Below are 10,441 nucleotides of genomic sequence, written 5' to 3'. Positions count from 1 at the left end.
CTACCGAGTGGTGGGATGTGATTGTTCCCAGTGGCTGCAGAACTTCAGGATGTCCGAAGAAACATTAATGTACCTGTGTAACAAACTGCGTCCAGTGATGGAGAGACGGGACACAACCTTCCGTAGGTGCGTCGCTCTAAAAAAACGAGTGGCCATCGCACTGTGGAAGCTTGCGACCGGCTCCGAGTATAGAAGTGTTGGCCATCTTTTCGGAGTTAGTATAACCACTGTGTGCCGGTGTGTGCAAGAGTTCTGTGCTGCTGCAGAGACACTGTTGGTACCCGAACAAATTATTTTCCCAGGCCAGGTTAAGTTTGCAGAAATAGCTTCCTACACAGAGAACAGATGGGGGCTCCCACAGTGTATCGGTGCTATCGATGGATCACACATACCGATCTTGGCACCACCAGAGTACCACTGCGACTATTTTAATCGGAAAGGCTGGCACTCCATCATCCTTCAAGGTGTTGTAGATGGAAAGGGGAATTTCTGGAATGTGTTTGCAGGAATGCCTGGGAGCATGCATGATGCTCGTGTTTTGAGACTGTCTTCATTGTGGGAGTTAGCCAGCCGTGGCAATCTATTTCCAGCGTGCACCAGGAGCATTGGTGGGGTGAATGTTGGCTACTACATCCTAGGAGACTCTGCCTATCCATTGCAAAACTGGCTTTTGAAACCATTCCAGGACACTGGACGGCTGACAGCAGAACAGCAGATATACCAGAGTATGGGTAGTGGTGGAAAATGCTTTTGGTAGACTGAAGGGAAGGTGGCGTTGCCTCATGAAAAGGAATGACTGTGATGTCAACCTGGTCAAATCTATGGTGCTGACTTGCTGTGCTCTGCACAACCTTTGCGAGACTCAATGGAGAGGCCTATGACAACGGGTGGGATGCACCTGCAGCTGCAGAGCCTGTGGTGGCACTGGCAGAGGGTGTAGAAGAGGGCCGGGATGTACGTGCCGGTCTGATGCGCTACTTGAATAATTAATTACCTGATCACCTTCAAACTCACTTCAGGTTACACCTCTCCCCAGTCCCTACCAATAGTAATATACAATGTACAGGTGATTAAATTGGGTATAACATATACTGAGTAATAGTGCTAATCAGATATATGTACAGGGTTGTAGTATTGATATGTACAGTGATGCAATAAGTCATACTGGCCAGCAGCCAGAACATGATGAAGAGAAACCTCAGTCCTCACGGTTTAACCAAACCCAGGACCCAGAGCTCCAACATATTAAAGAGGAACAAGAGGAACTATTTCAAGATCTAGAGGCTGATGGCTCCAATATGACCTTACACCCTGTGAAATATGAAAATGATGGTGAGAATACTCTGTCCTCACAGCTTTACCCAGCACCTCAACTGAACAGATGAAAACAGAACCTGATGGAGAGGACTGTGGAGTAGCAGAACCAGCCAGTAACATATATCCAGCTGGTGAATTAAACCAACTAGAGATGGTCAGCGCTACTCTTCACATTCTTATGGAACTGTAAACAGTGATGGTGACAGTTCTGGAACTGAGATGATATGTTCATAATTCAGATGTTTAGAACGAGGAAGGTTATTTATTTTCTTGCTAGTTCAGTTGTAGCACAGCTTTAACTTGTCCTATTAATTATTTACTGTTCTGTAATGTAGTATAATTGTAAATTGTATTGAACAAATAAATCTTTTGTACCATTTTCCACAAATGTCCCCTTTTTTTACCACTTTTTTTTTAAAGGTTATCAGGATTTACTATTTGGTAAATTAATCGCTAAAGCCCTTGAAATAGGAAACCATTATGAAAATGCATGTGTAACAAAAAATGTTTTATGTGCAAATAAAGCAAACTATATACATAAATCAGTGCAACATAGCAAACAAACACAGCAAACAAATCAGTGCAACAGCAAACAACAAACAATGTAGTGCATATACAAATTGAAATAACAATGAACTTTTCTAAAAACTGCTCCCGGTGGGGGGCTGGCTCTGCGTACTAGCGTGGAGAAGTGCAGGTTGTCACAGCTGCTGTGAGGAGCCGAACTCGAAAACAAGATGTGCGAGAGGTTATTTTCATCGTCAGGGTCTATTGGGGGACAGCCGCATGCACACAAGAAATGCATGTCAAGGGCGGCTCGTCACCAATTGCGCTCGTCACCAATGCAAGAGACTCCGGTCTCGAATCCCGGTGTCAGCATTGCCTGCGGCTTGAGCCGGCCGTCGTACTGACTCAATTGGCAGAGGTAGCGGGTGGAAAGTCGATGGCTGGGGATTTGACGTTGTGGATAGCGACTCCTACAGGTCGGTTGGGTGACGCCTGTACAGCAGAGACAGCAAGTATCGGGGGGCAGCGTGAGCCTCCCACGCGTTACTCCTCGCCACTGAGAGTTCGCGCTGTCTGGTGAAAAGATGAGACAAGCTGCCTCCTCGTGTACCGGAGGGGACACATGATGCAAGGCTTCTATCCTCACTACAGCCGACCAGTGGGGGGCATAGTCTAGCAACGTTCAAGACAGGGGAGGGGAGAATTGGCAATACGAAATTGGGATGAGAGAAAAATAGAAAAATAAGGAGAAAAAGTAGATAAAAAAATGAAATGCATGTCATAATTCAAATTTACTCAGATGTTTGTCTGAAGTCCGTCACCGAAATGACATTTAATATATATATTTCCGTTAATGCACTATTAACATGCTAACTTTGACAGCCCTAAGTATAATTATTATAACTACTTGGCCTAAAAGCGGGCTATACTTCGCCAGACAACAGTGTAATTTAACAGACTTCTGTAGTGCATCTCTAGACTGTTTAGCCAATATATAAATAGAATCATTAATGTAATTGCTTGGGATAAAAGTGGGCTATATTTAGCCCTGATTTAGCTTAGATTCTGGGCTATATGAGAGCTAGGCATAGCCACAAGATTAAAATAGATCAAGAAAAAGGGCAATACAATGATTTAGCACAAGAACGTCCGCTGTGCATCTTAGACATTTACAGGTGTTTGTGGTAAAAGTGGTCTATATTTAGCAGGACATGTTATGAGGGCTAGGACATGTGCTGAGGGCTAGGACATGTTCTGAGGGCTAGGACATGTTCTGAGGGCTAGGACAAGTAATGCAATCTGTATTAGATCAAGGTGAGGGACAGGGGGTTGGGGAAGGGCATTTGGCAGAAAGGGTAGTGCAGGAGGTTAAAAAGAGGGTGTGGGAGGATAAATTTAATATTGTGGCCTTTGTGGCAGGGGTTGTTAATGCTACGGCATTGGTTAAGGGCAAGACGGAGAGGATTAAGGTAATTGTTAGAGTGGCAGTTCAACATTTGGGCATGGAGGGTCTGACATGGCAGGAAGTGGTTAGGGAATTAGAGAAGGGGATTGTGAGTATCCAAGATGTCCAGAGTCAGCTTGTAGGAGGCAAGGAGTGTCTCACAGAGGGGGGCTCAGTCAGGCGGAGGATGTGGGACACGCTGGCCACTCAGTGTCTGCACAAGCTGGCTCAGCGTGGCAATGAATGCTTGATTGAAAGCTGCAGTTTGCAGTGCTTCCTCCCTCAACAAGGCCACTTCCTCCCTCCGCAAGGCTGCTTCCTGCTCCCTTGCGCGTGCAGCATCTTCAAGGGCCATCTGCAAATGCCTCTCACGCTGTGCCCGGTTCAGCACCTGCTGCTCCACATCCGAAGCTTGCATGCCCTCCAGGAACGTCAGATTATCCTGTTCCCTGGACCGCTTCCTCTTGCCTGGACAAAGCAGAAAAAACGAAAGTGGACCAAAGCACGTTTGTCAATAACTTTTTGGTAAATACCTACATTTGGGGCTTGAGACAATTCACATTTTCAATCAAAGCATTGTTATGCAAGTATATTATGTTCAATTACAAGTTCTTACTTTTAGTGCAGAAAATAGATTTACTAGAAGAGTTTCTCCTATTAACTGCATTGTAGTTTGGTCTGAGAACAGCCAATGTACCATTGAGAAATTATGTATGATGTTCACAATATCAACATAGAGTTTCTATACTTTCTAAAGTACATAATCATATTATATATTATTCTGGTACATAGTTTCTAAAGTACACAATTATATTGTATATTATTCTGGTGTACAGTTATATCTGAGTTTAATTGCTCTTTAATGGACCTTATCATAAAAGTAAAATGGTACACTTCCAGGTGTTTTGCCTACCTACCTGTGGATACACGCTGTGGTGTTGTGACGTTGGTGCTTGAGGTTGCCGGTGTCGACGCCCGTTCTGGTACAAACGGATCCGGAGTGGTCTCTTCGCAGGTCATCAAACTGCCCATATTATCGCGATCTTGAAACAAAAAAAAAGATAGAAATTACTTGTTAATTAAATGAACTACTGCAACACAATACGAAACAGCAACCACAATTGATTGATTGAAAACTTTATTAACAGATTGCAGAATGGGTACAGTACAGTACAATACATACAATTGTTAAGGGGATGCAGACCAGAGAAAGACTTTCGTCTTGTTTACATCAGGGTCCCCCATTTTCAATTCATCATAACATATATGACATACATGACACACAGATAGACAGTACTGCTACATCTATACATTTATGACATCAGATTTTGCAAATACAGTACTGTTTGTGATACCAAAAGAGTCCAGAAAAGAGAGTATATACATTTGACGTAGAAACTGTACATTGGAGGGTAGGTGGGGTGGGAGTGGGACACTGTACACCTGTACAAGCAAAACTGTAAATTGGAATATTGACAAAACCATACTTGGTCAACAACAAGACATTTGAACGTAACGTGTTCAAGTAACTAAATAAAACTAAGCTTTCAAGCAGAGTACAGAGTGAACGTTAAATAATAATAATAAATAACTTACCATTGCCAGCCTCCATCAAGGACTCCAAAAGCTCCTCAGCGGGGGTTAGGGTATAGTATCGAGGGTATCAATACAGCTCGCCCTGGGATTGCTCGCAGGTCGATGGCCATGTATCGCATCCATCTGGTCGAACCACTTCCAGCTCTTTCTGTTCGCCCCACTTTGGCCGTTGTGGTCCTTAATAGTCTTGTAGTCACTTTTTATTTTTTTTAACTTCTCCCTGCACTGCTGGAAAGACCTTTGGAAGCCGTGGTCGGCCATCAGTGTAGCTATGGTTTTAAACACTTTCTCGTTCCGCGTCGCTCCATCTAGCTCTCGCTGTATCCTCTCCTCGGCAATCAAACCGAGGAACGTCTGCACCTCTTCGAACGACCACGGATCTATTTTGCGAGCTGCCATTATGAAATGCTTTATATTGATAATAATAATATATAATAATAATAAATAATAATATATATCTATACGAACTGTCACAGTGTCACTTCGTCTTCTTCTTTGGAGTTCATGCGAGGTAATTTAAAGTTCAAGTTTCAAGTTTCTTTAATCGTTGTCATACAGAAGTACAGAATACTTTTATACAAAATGCTTCTTACTGTTGCGCTCCAGAGACTGTGCAAGACAAGATAAGTATGAAATAAAATAACATAGTATAGCATGTAAATTAGAAGTAAAAAAAAAATGAGGTCACAGTGTTCAGTATAGACATATGTACAATGTTCGATGCAGAATAGACGTAACTGAGTTACCATATAATATACAATACTGTGCAGTGTACTAATATACAATACTATATAGTGCAAGGCAGAAATGGGATGAGGTGCAATTTAGGTACAATTTACAGTAGGTGTACGAGTTGTAGTGCAAATCCTTTATCAATAAATATAAAGTGTGTTTGTGTGATCTAAAGTGTGGAGAGTGGGTGCTGCAGTGTGTTGTTTGTTTAAGTGAGTGTGTGCGTGTGGGTGTGTGTGCTGTGTGCATTTGATGGTTGTTGCATAGTGTTTATTGTTCGTTTAGCAGCCTGATGGCCTGGGGATAGAAGCTTCTTCTGAGTCTTTCTGTGCTCGCCTTAAGACTCCGGTATCGCTTGCCTGACCGCAGCAGTTCAAAGAGGCAGTTGTTCGGGTGGCTCGAGTCCTTAATAATTCTCTTAGCCTTCCCCTTGCACCGCTTGTTGTAAATGTTCTGGAGGGTGGGAAGCCCCCCTCCAATTGTGCGTTCGGCTGAACGTGTCACTCTTTGTAGTCTGCTACGGTCTTGTGCAGTGCTATAAAGATGGCGGGTTTTCAGTTTTTTCCAGGACGCTCTGGCTCCAACGTGTGACGCGTCTCTCTTCTGACCAATCAGTGGTCTGCAGTTTTTCACGTGACATTTCTGGTACCAGTTCTACCCGCTTGGCTCGCGCTTGGAACTACGACAGAGCAGGGACTAAAAAAGTACAGAAAAAGTACCTGGTACCAGGTACTTTGGTAATGGAAAACCGAAAATACCGAGTAGAGTAGAGTAGAGTAGGTACCATGCAGTGGAAAAGCGCCATAAGTCTTATTCTTCGCTCCTCGTCTACTACTCTGCCCCGCGTACCTGTCTGTGACCCCCAGTACTCTGTGTCGTATTAACGCACACACATGAACATAACCCCACACCGGTTAATATATATGTAAGGGATAATGTATATAGCTACGAGGTCATTGTCACAAAATAATTGACCGACACGGAGTTTAAAATACCAGGCGCCGCGCCAGGGTGTTTTAAACGTCAGTGAAGGTCAATTATTTTTAGGGGTGGGACGATACATCGATCCAGATCGATACATCGATGTAATTATCAACAATCGAATCGGATCGATGCGATGTAATAAGATCGATTCATATCGATACTCTTATTTTGAAAATCCTGTGGCGAGTCTCATATCCGCCCAAGAACAACAGCAGTAGCTCCGTGTGTGTAGATGTTACAGCATAGCATTATCCCTTTCTGTGTGTGTGTGTGTGCGCGCGTCTTTGGAAAGACCAGATGAGGTCAGAGGAGTTTGATGTTTAAATGTTATTTAAACATAAACAATATAATACATAATAAATGTAGGCCTATACATGATCATGCAACATCAACAAATTGTTGTAGGAACGGTTTGGGAGAGGGAGGTTGTGAGTTTTGAGTTCCAAAAAATTTAGCTTAAAGTTTAAAGCTCAATATATAAAAACGTGGCACTTTACAGTGAACAGGAGGTCTATTTGTATTAAAAACAATAGATTGATATTTTCATTACCTTTTTTTTGTTGATCTAAATGTTACTGATTGTGTTAAATGGGCATATGATATCATCTCATATCGATCGCAGGCACCTGAATCTAATCGTATCGTATTGTATCGTGAGAGACTTTGTGATATCGGCAAATATCGTATCGTTGTCCAAAGAATCGATATCGTATCGTATCATGATGAAACTGGTGATTCCCACCCCTAATTATTTTGCGACAATGATCGAGTATAGCTATACATTATCCCGCTTATTACATGGCTAACTTACTAACAATATACCTAATTCATTTTACATCGACAAGACGAGATCAAATGCAGACGCAGTTCTGTTCTGGCTCCGCTATCGTCACACACACTCCGCTGTCAGTGCAGCCAGCAGGTGTGTCTGATTGGCTGCACTGATGCAGTGTGTCAGTGGCCTTGATTGCGAACAGCTGCGCACAGCGGTCATTATTGTTCGGCAGAGGTCCGTTATCGAGTAATAAAGGACCTCTGACGAGCGCTATTGACCAATCACAAGCAAGCATTTCGGCGAATGTGAAAACGCCATGTAATAAAATATTTTATAACACACACATGAACATAACACCACACCGGTTAGCTATGATGACCGACGGTCTACATAAAATGGTCAATTTACACACACACTGCAATAATGTAAGACAACCCATCGTGGCACACAGTCTTATAATAAATGGGCTCTGGTCTGGAACGTTACCCAAGTAGCTCTAACATTAGTCTAAGAAACCAGCTGGTTGACTGCGACCGACTCATCCATAGTTTACAGAACCATACCGGGCATCTTATTGTTGTTCTTATTAACTGTTAAAAGTAGACAATGACGCAACGCTGGTCTAGCTGTTGGGTAGATAATTGAATGGTAAATTAGACCCTGGCAACTACCGCCCTGTTTCTATCCTAACCTCCATCTCGAAAGTCATGGAAAAAATTGTATACGAACAGGTCGAAAAATACCTTGCGGAAAAAAATCTAATCTACGAATTCCAATCTGGCTTCAGAACATCCCACTCCACTGACACATGCCTTCTCTATTTAAACGACCACATCAAACAAGAGGTGGACGCGGGCAAATACTGCGGCATGGTCATGCTGGACCTACAAAAGGCCTTCGACACTGTCAATCACACCATTCTGATTGACAAGCTAAAAGCAATTGGTTTTGATAGTCTATCAGTGAGCTGGATGCAATCCTACCTGGAGGGGAGAGAGCAGATGGTGGAGGTAAACGGTACCCATCCCCCCCCCTCACAGTGAGCTGTGGTGTTCCACAAGGAAGCATACTAGGTCCGCTACTGTTCCTAATTTATGCAAATGACATGTCGTCAGCTTGTGACTGCAACTTGTTCCTGTTTGCGGACGACTCAGCCCTGCTGGTCTCTGACAAGAACAAGTTACAGGTTGAAAAAACCCTCAGCTCAGAACTAGGCAAAATCTGCATATGGCTCGCTGATAACAAACTATCATTACACATGGGCAAAACAGAGTAGTCCATTCTCTTCGGTTCAAATAACAAACTCAGCAAGGCCGACGTCTTCTCAGTTACAGTGGGTGACAATATTGTCAGATAGATATTACCTACCTGGGTTCCATCCTAGAGGCAAATCTTTCCTGTGACAAAATGGCATCCAATGCAATAAAAAAAAGTCAACCAACGAACACGATTCTTGTACCGGATCTCCTCACTGGTAAACAAGAATACCCTGAAGACTCTGGCAGGAGCGCTCATTCAAGGGTACTACGACTATGCATGCACCTCATGGTACCAAAGCACCTCAAAGGCGCTAAAAACAAAATTACAAACATCTCAAAACAAACTGGTCAGACTACTGCTTGACCTTACTCCTAGAACCCACCTCACCCCTGCCCACTTTGACAACCTAGGATGGCTTAGAGTAGATGACAGAGTACAGCAACTTGCAATGGGCCTGGTCTACAAGATACACTACACGACCAAGGTACCCATGTACATGTCAAAATACTTCCCAAATGTCAGTGAATACCACGATCACAACACCAGAGGGAGCTCCACAAATCATGTTAAACCCAAATTCGGCTCAAACAAGGGACTAAACACGTTTTCGCAATTATGCCACATCAATGTGGAACGCCCTACCCAAAGCTGTGTAAAGGAATGTGAATCACTACCCACTTTCAAAAACACTCTCAAAAAACACCTACGGGAGACTGCAATTCTAAACTGGCCCCTGTAAATGTCCTAACACAACCCCCCCCCCCCCCCCCCCCCAATGTACAGTAAATGACCAAGTATGGTCTTGTCAATATTCCAATGTACAGTTTTGCTTGTTCAGTTGTACAGTGTCCCCCACCCACTCCTCCTACCCAACCCCCCCCCCCCCCCCCCCCCCCCAACCTCCTCCAATGTACAGTTTCTATGTCAAATGTATATACTCTCTTTTCTGGACTCTTTTCGTATCAAAAACAGTACTGTATTTGCAAATCTGGTATGTCATAAATGTATAGCTGTAGCAGTACTGTCTATCTGTATGTCATATATGTTATGATGAATTGAAAATGGGGGACCCTGATGTAAACAAGACGAAAGTCTTTCTCTGGTCTGCATCCCCTTAACAATTGTATGTATTGAGCTGTACTGTACTGTACCCATTCTGCAATCTGTTAATAAAATGTTCAATCAATCAATCAATCAATCAAGACAACTGTGAAATAACGTAACATCAAAGCATATATCCCTATTGATAAGTGGTGTAAGAATAATGTCCAAAAGACCTTCTGGTGATTTAACAAACCTGCTTTGTGTTTCTTCATCTCACGTTCAGACATCAGAACATTCAAGGTGGTGACCAAACTCTACTCTAGTTCATACTGCTCCTTAGTCCATTCAAATACTTCACATATCTTCAGCAGCTGCAGTTAGTCCGTTGTTTACACGAGGTTAGCATTAGCCCATTAGCAAGCTACATCTGAAGCTACACGTATTTCCGCTGGGGCGGGACTTCCTCAAAACGGTCGGACCAACTAAAATGTTGCTAACAGATGGCAATAGGGGATATCTGCAGAGCCGAAAGCCCAACGTCTGGGCGGGGCTTCGTGGCTTGGACTAGGTTTGAGGCGGTTTCGTGGCTTGGACTAGGTTTGACTGTGCGTGGGCAGGGCGTCGTGGCTTGTAGTTGTACCTTGTTTTGCACTAGTATACAATTGAGGGGGAATAAACTGTACATTGGAAGAGGTTGGGTATAGGTGGGGTGGGGGGTGGGGTTGGGGTAGGTGGGGGAAAATGTACATTGGAGGGGGTTGGGTGGGGGGGACTGTGCATTG

The sequence above is a fragment of the Notolepis coatsorum genome (assembly GCF_963971535.1).
Source record: "Notolepis coatsorum genome assembly, chromosome: 12".
Classification (NCBI taxonomy): domain Eukaryota; kingdom Metazoa; phylum Chordata; class Actinopteri; order Aulopiformes; family Paralepididae; genus Notolepis; species Notolepis coatsorum.
This window is presented reverse-complemented; position numbering follows the sequence as displayed.